The sequence below is a fragment of the Oncorhynchus gorbuscha genome, linkage group LG02, assembly GCF_021184085.1.
Source record: "Oncorhynchus gorbuscha isolate QuinsamMale2020 ecotype Even-year linkage group LG02, OgorEven_v1.0, whole genome shotgun sequence".
Taxonomy (NCBI): domain Eukaryota; kingdom Metazoa; phylum Chordata; class Actinopteri; order Salmoniformes; family Salmonidae; genus Oncorhynchus; species Oncorhynchus gorbuscha.
The window spans coordinates 104,257,130-104,267,265 of NC_060174.1; the positions used below are offsets into that span (position 1 = coordinate 104,257,130).

Here is a 10,136-nt window from a genome sequence, read left to right on the forward strand (position 1 = left end):
ATTATATATTAGAAAGATACACTATAATAACATAGAAAGTTACACTATAATAACATAGAGAGATACACTATAATAACATAGAAAGTTACACTATAATAACATAGAGAGATACACTATAATAACATAGAGATACACTATAATAACACTATAATAACACAGAGATACACTATAATAACACTATAATAACACTATAATAACATAGAGATACACTATAATAACATAGAAAGATACACTATAATAACATAGACATACACTATAATAACAAAGAGAGAAACACTACAGTAACATAGAGATACACTATAATAACACTATAATAACATAGAGAGAAACACTATAATAACATAGAGATACACTATAATAACATAGAGAGATACACTATAATAACATAGAGATACACTATAATAACATAGATATACACTATAATAACATAGAGAGATACACTATAATAACATAGAGAGATACATTATAATAACACTATAATAACATAGAGAGAAACACTATAATAACATAGAGATACACTATAATAACATAGACATACACTATAATAACATAGAAAGATACACTATAATAACATAGAGATACACAATAATAACATAGAGAGATACACTATAATAACATAGAGATACACTATAATAACATAGATATACACTATAATAACATAGAGAGATACACTATAATAACATAGAGATACACTCTAATAACATAGAGATACACTATAATAACATAGAGATACACTATAATAACATAGAGATACACTATAATAACATAGAGATACACTATAATAACATAGATATACACTATAATAACACTATAATAACATAGAGATACACTATAATAACATAGAGATATACACTATAATAACATAGAGATACACTATAATAACATAGAGATACACAATAATAACATAGAGAGATACACTATAATAACATAGAGATACACAATAATAACATAGAGAGATACACTATAATAACATAGAGAGATACATTATAATAACATAGAGAGATACACTATAATAACATAGAGAGATACACTATAATAACATAGAGAGATACATTATAATAACATAGAGATACACTATAATAACATAGAGATACACTATAATAACATAGAGATACACAATAATAACATAGAGAGATACACTATAATAACATAGAGATACACAATAATAACATAGAGAGAAACACTATAATAACATAGAGAAACACTATAATAACATAGAGATACACAATAATAACATAGAGAGATACACTATAATAACATAGAGATACACCATAATAACATAGAGAGAAACACTATAATAACATAGAGATACACAATAATAACATAGAGAGATACACTATAATAACATAGAGAGATACATTATAATAACATAGAGATACACTATAATAACATAGAGATACACTATAATAACATAGAGATACACTATAATAACATAGAGAGATGGACTAAATATGCTGCATTATTGACATGTCTCTCTCCTCTCCTGTGACTTTGCAGGGCTCCTACGGGGTTGTCAAACTGGTCTACAATGACAATGATGACAATCACTATGTAAGTGACCAGCGTGTTTGTTTGGTGTGTGTGTGTGTGTGATTGTCTGTGTGTGTGTGTGTGTGTGTGTGTGTCTGTGTCTGTGTCTGTGTCTGTGTCTGTGTGTGTGTGTGTGTGTGTGTGTGTGTGTGTGTGTGTGTGTCTGTGTCTGTGTCTGTGTCTGTGTGTCTGTGTGTGTGTGTGTGTGTGTGTGTGTGTGTGTGTGTGTGTGTGTGTGTGTGTGTGTGTGTGTGTGTGTGTGTGTGTGTGTGTGTGTGTGTGTGTGTCTGTGTGCTGTGTCTGTGTCTGTGTGTGTGTGTGTGTGTGTGTGTGTGTGTGTGTGTGTGTGTGTGTGTGTCTGTGTCTGTGTCTGTGTCTGTGTGTGTGTGTGTGTGTGTGTGTGTGTGTGTGTGTGTGTGTGTGTGTGTGTGTGTGTGTGTGTGTGTGTGTGTGTGTGTGTGTGTGTGTGCGCCGGTGTCTGTGTCTGTGTCTGTGTGTGTGTGTGTGTGTGTGTGTGTGTGTGTGTGTGTGTGTGTGTGTGTGTGTGTGTGTGTGTGTGTGTGTGTGTGTGTGTGTGTGTGTGTGTGTGTGTGTGTGTGTGTGTGTGTGCCGGTGTCTGTGAGTGTGTCTGTGTCTGTGTCTGTGTCTGTGTCTGTGTGTGTGTGTGTGTGTGTGTGTGTGTGTGTGTTAGCCCTCTTTCTACTTGTAAAAGGAGACAATTATGGTCCATCAACCATTTTCAGCTCTTTGTGAAGTGGAACGTTTTAGTAGCTTGAAATGATAATGGCCCAACTCAAGGCCTTTATCTACCTGCACACTGTCTTAGTTGTCCGTCCCCTGTGTGTGTGTGTGTGTGTGTGTGTGTGTGTGTGTGTGTGTGTGTGTGTGTGTGTGTGTGTGTGTGTGTGTGTGTGTGTGTGTGTGTGTGTGTGTGTGTGTGTGTGTGTGTGTGTGTGTGTGTGTGTGTGTGTGTGTGTGCGTGTGTGCGTGCGTGTGCGTGCGTGTGTGTGTGTGTAGCGCGCATAACTCCGTGTGCATGTTTGTGATTCACGTCAGCGGTGTCGATGCAAAGCGATCACATCAGAACGGGTTCTCCGTTCCCCGTCTTAGTGCTCATGCTGACAGTGAGATGTGGCCTGTACTGTAAATGCACGGACAGATTGCATGGTTCAAATCAGAGACAGACTGGTCTCATCTGGAGAGAGAGAGATGGATACAGAGAGAAAGGGACAGAATGAGAGAGGGGGGTGGAGTGAGGAGGGGGACAGAGCGAGAGATAGGGGGAGAGAGGGTGGTGAGAGAAAGAGAGAGAGAGAAAAGGAGAGAGAGATGGATGCAGAGGTACTGAGAGAGAGAAAGGGACAGAATGAGAGATGGGGGGTGGAGAGAGGAGGGGGACAGAGCGAGAGATAGGGGGAGAGAGGTGAGAGAGATTGAGGTTTGCTCCTAGATAAAAACAAGGAGAGATGAATGAGAAAAAAAAGTATGACATCACAACAGCAAAAATGTATGACATCACAACAGCAAAAATGTATGACATCACAACAACAAAAATGTATGACATCACAACAGCAAACATGTATGACATCACAACAACAAAAATGTATGACATCACAACAACAAAAATGTATGACATGACAACAACAAAAATGTATGACATCACAACAGCAAAAATGTATGACATCACAACAGCAAAAATGTATGACATCACAACAACAAAAATGTATGACATGACAACAACAAAAATGTATGACATCACAACAGCAAAAATGTATGACATCACAACAACAAAAATGTATGACATCACAACAACAAAAATGTATGACATCACAACGGCAAAAATATATGACATCACAACAGCAAAAATGTATGACATCACAACAACAAAAATGTATGACATCACAACAACAAAAATGTATGACATCACAACAACAAAAATGTATGACATCACAACAGCAAAAATGTATGACATCACAACAACAAAAATGTATGACATCACAACAACAAAAATGTATGACATCACAACAACAGAAATGTATGACATCACAACAACAAAAATGTATGACATCACAACAGCAAAAATGTATGACATCACAACAACAAAAATGTATGACATCACAACAACAAAAATGTATGACATCGCAACTGGAAGTCGCTCTGGAGAAGAGCGTCTGCTAAGTGACTCAAATGTAATGTAACATGAGGAAGAAGAGGCAGGCACAGGATTTAATTATATTTCCAGGCATTCCAGACTTGGATCTGTACATCTGTGTCCACAGTGAGAGCTCAAGGTGGTAGCTCTGTTATACATCCTCACACAGAGTACCAGTAACCTTCTAATGGTAAAGATGCTGGACAACAAGAAAGGCTTCGCTGTAACAGATTTTGCAATAGATTATTTTGTGATTTTGTTGTTGTTGTCCAGTTTTGCACGCTACAATCTACAGTCTATCGTAGACTGTTTTCCATGAGTATGGTAGTCGCTCTAATCACTTCCTCTAAAGCTCTGCTGTGCCCAGATCTTTTGAGTGTTCAAAATACACTTTTGTGGTAGAGTTTCTGTCACTGAGGGGTTATCAGATTGGTGGAATCCTTTTTGAAAGTTGCATAAACACACGGGCCAATGAAATAAAGCCGTGGCCGTTAGGATGAGGTGGAGTTCATGCTAGAGCATGACACTAGAGCACGACAGTAGTAGTAGTAGTAATAGTAGTAGTGTAGTAGCAGTAGTAGTAGTAGTAGTAGTAGTGGTAGTAGTAGTAGTAGTAGCAGTAGTAGTAGTAGTGGTAGTAGTAGTAGTAGTAGTAGTAGTAGTAGTAATAGTAGTAGTGTAGTAGCAGTAGTAGTAGTAGTGGTAGCGGTAGTGGTAGTAGTAGTAGTAGTAGTAGTAGTAGTAGTAGTAGTAGTAGTAGTAAGTCGCTCTGGAGTAGTAGTAGTAGTAGTGTCTGCAGTAAATGACTGGTAAATGGTAAAGTAGTAAGTAGTGTAGTAGTGTAGTAGTAGTAGTAGTAGTAGTTGTGTAGTAGTAGTAGTAGTAGTAGTAGTCTTAGTAGTAGTAGTAGTAGTAGTGTAGTAGTAGTAGTCGTAGTGGTAGTACGCTCTCTGTCTGCTGGTGTTTAACAAACAGCAGTTAAGCCTGTGAAGTGTAGTTTGACATGCACAAACACACACACACACCGTTTTGCCTGCGTAGCTTTCCCCTGACACACCTTTTAAATATTCATGACTTTCTCTTCTCTTTGTCTTCCCCATCTTCCCTGGCTCTGCTCTGACAAACCGAAGCTTCTCAAGTCGTCAGCAATGCAAATCGTCCTTGAACGCAATAAATAAATAAATAAATAAATAAATAAATTTGGTGTAGAATGTAGATTCTGCATGGCTCTTAGCAGTTGGTTCCCTTTAGGAATATTACTTTTATCTGTTGAGATAACCCAGGGTTCTCCTGATGGACTATCTGTTGAGATTGTCCATCAGGAGATCCCTGGGTCTTTTATCTGTTGAGATTGTCCATCAGGAGAACCCTGGGTCTTTTTTCTGTTGAGATTGTCCATCAGGAGAACCCTGGGTCTTTTATCTGTTGAGATTGTCCACCAGGAGAACCCTGGGTCTTTTATCTGTTGAGATTGTGAAAATGTTGCCTGCTGAATGCTAGGCTTAATGCTATGCTAGCTATCAATGCTAGCTATCAAGCATATTTTGAAAATCTGAGATGACAGTGTTGTTAACCTCTTGCTCCTACCTGACACGCAGGCGTCCCATCTAGACATCTGGAAATGCAAATGCACTACGCTAAATGCTAATAGCACTCGTTAAAACTCAAACGTTCATTAAAATACACATGCAGGGTATTGAATTAAAGCTACACTCGTTGTGAATCCAGGCAATAAGTCAGATTTTTTTAATGCTTTTCGACGAAAGCATGAGAAGCTATTATCTGATAGCATGTAACACCCCAAAAGACCCGCAGGGGACATAAACAAAATAATTAGCATAGTCGGCGCTACACAAAACGCACAAATAAAATATAAAACATTCATTACCTTTGACCATCTTCTTTGTTGGCACTCCTAGATGTCCCATAAACATCACTATTGGGTCTTTTTTTCGATTAAATCGGTCCATATATAGCCTAGATATCGATCTATGAAGAACTGTGTGATCAACAAAAAAAATAGCGTTTTATAACGTAACGTCATTTTTTTAAATTAAAAAAGTCGACGATAAACTTTCACAAAACACTTCGAAATACTTTTGTAATGCAACTTTAGGTATTAGTAAACGTTAATAAGCGATCAAATTGATCACGAGGCGATGTATATTCTATAGCTGTACGTCTGGAAATAATGTCCGGGTAAATCTCAACCAAAATATCCGGTCGGAGACCGGAAGAACTGCGCTGCCTTGTGTCTGTTTGATCAAGAAACAAATCGTAGGCAAATGACAAGACTGTTGACATCGTGTGGAAGCTGTAGGTATTGCAACCTCGGCCCCATTTAATGTGGATCACGTTTAACAATGGGTTGAAGTGGCGCATGGATATATTTTCCCATTTTCAGTGATCAGATTTTCCTGCACTTTTCGATGAAACGCACGTTCTGTTATAGTCACAGCCGTGATTTAACCAGTTTTATAAACGTCTGAGTGTTTTCTATCCACACATACTAATCATATGCATATACTGTATTTCTGGCATGAGTAGCAGGGCGCTGAAATGTTGCGCGATTTTTAACAGAATGTTCGAAAAAGTAGGGGGTAGGAGTAGCAGGTTAACAAAAGGCTAAGCTTGTGAGTGAATATATTTCTTTCATTTCATTTGCGATTTTCATGAATAGTTAACGTTGCGTTATGGTAATGAGCTTGAGGCTATAATTACGCTCCCGGATACGGGATTGCTCGACGCTAGAGCTTAAGAAGTCACACCTGTTAATTGAAATGCATTCCAGGTGACTACCTCATTAAGCTGGTTGACAGAAAGAGTGTGCAAGGCTGTCATCAATGCAAATGGTGGCTATTTGAAGAATCTCAAACATAAAATATATTTTTATTTGTTTAATGTTTTTTTGGTTACTACATGATTCCATATGTGTTATTTCATAGTTCTGATGCCTGCACTATTATTATACAATGTAGAAAATAGTTTTAAAAAATAAAGAAAAACCCTTGAATGAGTAGGAGTTCTAAAACTTTTGACCGGTAATGTGCATTTTCTAAACAACACGTTATGATCAATAATATCAAAGACTGCACTGAAATCTAACAGTACAGCTCCCACAATCTTCTTATTATATATGAATTTAAACCAATCGTCAGTCATTCGTGTCAGTGCAGTACACATTGAGTGCTGAAAGTCTGTTGTTCATTTGTTTACAGAGAATAGCATTGTATTTGGTCAAGCAACATTTTTTCCAACAGTTTGTTAAGAGCTGGCAGCAAGCTGATTGGTCGGCTGTTAGAACCAGTAAAGGCCGCTTTACCACTCTTGGGTAGTGGAATGACTTTGGCTTCCCTCCAGGCCTGAGGATAACCACCTTCCTCTAGGCTCAGATTAAAGATATGACAGATAGGAGTGGCTATAGAGTCAGCTACCATCTTCAGTCATTATTGATTGATTATTGATTATTGTCATTATTGATTGATTATTGATTATTGTCATTATTGATCGATAACAAACAAAAAAATCCACCTCTCTCACACTAACTTTATAAAATTCAAACTTGCAATGCATTTCTTTCATTATTTGTTTTTTTATGCATGAGTGCGATGGCTCGCTGTTCGTTTTTTGGCATTTCCTGCCAAGTTTTCTGACTTTGCCAATGAAGTAATCATTAAAATAATTGGCAACATCAAATGGTTTTGTGATGAATATGCCATCTGTTTCGATGAATGATAGAGTTGATTTTTTCATTAAGGCCATAATTTCATTTAAAGTACTCAAGTTTTTTTACATCATTCTTTATGTAATTGATCTTGGCTTCATAATACATAATAGTCACATTATGTCACATCATTTCTCAATTTGCAATAAGTCAACTGGTCAGATGTGCAGCCAGACTTAGTAGCCACTCCTTTTTGCCCCATCTCTTTCAACCATACTGTTTTTACATTTCTCATCAATCAATCCATGGAGCCTTAACAGTTCTAACAGGTGCATGTTTATCAATAATTGGAAGAAGCAATTTCATAAATTCATCAAGGGCGGCGTCTGGATGGTCGTCATTAATCACATCAGACCAACAAATATTTTTTAACAATATCCACATAAGAGTCACAGCCAAATATTTTGTATGATCTCTTATACACTATTTTAGACCTGCTGTTGGAACTTTGTCTTTCCTGCATATAGCCACTATATTGTGATCATTGCATCCAATGGGAACGGATACAGATTTAGAACAAAGTTCTACAGTATTAGTAAAAATGTGATCAATACATGTGTTTGTAAACACCCTGGTAGGTTGATTAATAACCTGAACCAGATTACAGGCACTGGTTACAGTAAGAAGCTTCCTCTTGAGTGGACAGCTTGATGAAAACCAGTCAATATTCAGGTCCTCAAGAAAGTAGACCTCTCTGTTTACATCACATACACTATCAAGCATTTCACACATATTATTTAAATTAGAGGTCGACCGATTAATCGGAATGGCCGATTAAATAGGGCCGATTTCAAGTTTTCATAACAATCGGAAATCGGTATTTTTGGGCGCCGATTTGCCGATTTTTGATCATTTATTTATTTTTACCTTTATTTAACGAGGCAAGTCAGTTAAGAACACATGCTTATTTTCAATGACGGCCTAGGAGTGGTGGGTTAACTGCCTCGTTCAGCGGCAGAACGACAGATTTTCACCTTGTCAGCTCGGGGGATTCAATCTTGCAACCTTACAGTTAACTAGTCCAACGCAATAACGACCTGCCTCTCTCTCGTTGCACTCCACAAAGAGATTGCTTGTTTTTGCATTATTTAAACCAAATTTAACATGTTTCATTATTTACTTGAGGCTAAATTGATTTTATTGATGTAAAATAGAATTTTTTAAAACTTAATATGAGTTTTAGCGAGTACTATTAATATTTGGCGTTGCGCATTTGCATTTCCTGTTGGCTAAATGAGACGCAGACGTCTCACTTAGCCTTAAGAGGATTTATTAATTAATGAAATACAAATGGTATAGAGGGAAATAGTCCTATAATTCCTAAATTAACTACAACCTAAAACTTCTTACCTGGGAATATTGAAGAACCACTAGCTTTCATATGTTCTCATGTTCTGAGCAAGGTTCTGAAACGTTAGCTTTCTTACATAGCACATATTGCACTTTTACTTTCTTCTCCAACACTTTGATTTTGCATTATTTAAACCAAATTGAACATGTTTCACTATTTACTTGAGGCTAAATTGATTTTATTGATGTATAATATTAATTTTTTAAACTTAATATTATAAATCAATAAAAAAAAGTATTCATTCAGTAGTGTTGTAATTGTCATTATTACAAATAAATAAATAAAAATCGGCCGATTAATCGGCAGCGGGTCTTTTGGCCCTCCAATAATCGGTATCGGTATCGGTGTTGAAAAATCATAATCGGTCGACCTCTAATTTACATACTGACTGTTAGCACTAGTGGCCTATAGCAACACCCCCCCCCCCCCCCCCCCCCCCCTAAAAAAGTAGAAAGTAGACCTCTCTGTTTACATCACATACACTATCAAGCATTTCACACATATTATTTAGATACTGACTGTTAGCACTTGGTGGCCTATAGCAACACCCCAAAAGAAAAGGCTTTAGATGTGCCAAGTGAACCTGCAACCACAACACTTTAATTTTACTAGGCAAGTCAGTTAAGAACGAATTCTTATTTTCAATGAAGGCCTAGGAACAGAGGGTTAACTGCCTGTTCAGGGGCAGAACGACAGAGCGCAGGGATATTCCAGTTTCATAATTTTCTTCCACTTTCAGGCATGTTGCTCTTCTGCCTGTTCTGTGTCAAAAAAAAAGAAGTGTCAGCTCAGGGATTTGAACTTGCAACCTTCCGTTTACTAGTCCAACACTCTAACCACTAGGCTACCCTGCCACTTCATCAACACTGGACATGAGATATTCTTTAAGCATTACAGGGATTATGGCTCTGAATATATACAGCAACACCTCTCCAATAAGCATTCCTGTCTCTTCTATAGAAGTTATATATCCTTGTATTGCTACTGGTGTATCAAATGAATTATCTAAGTGAGTCTCAGAAATGGCTAATATATGAATGTTCTCTGATGTTAGCAAGTTATTGATTTCATAAAATCATATATTAATATTGGCTATTTTCAGCCCTTTCCTGGGGAGCTTATCAGAGATAAACATAATATGGACAAGAGCAAACAATGCAGGAGAAAATGATATACATTCAGCAGTCCATTAATCAGTTGGTGTGTGTGTGTGTGTGTGCTGCGGGGGTTGAAGCTACGAAACCACAGGCTTGGCTCTCAATGATAGGACAATGAGCCTGTCACAGCGGATGTAAGCAATGTCCCCACACGCTCTTGCAGCTTTCATGGCTGGGATCAGTTCTTTCCTCTTCTGGCGCACAGCTTCAGGATAGTCCTCG

At 37.4% G+C, this 10,136-nt stretch overlaps 1 pseudogene; it reads left to right on the forward strand.

Moving 5' to 3' along the window:
- The window catches only part of LOC124014594, a 181,328-nt pseudogene that overhangs the window by 88,815 nt on the left and 82,377 nt on the right, over positions 1-10,136 (forward strand).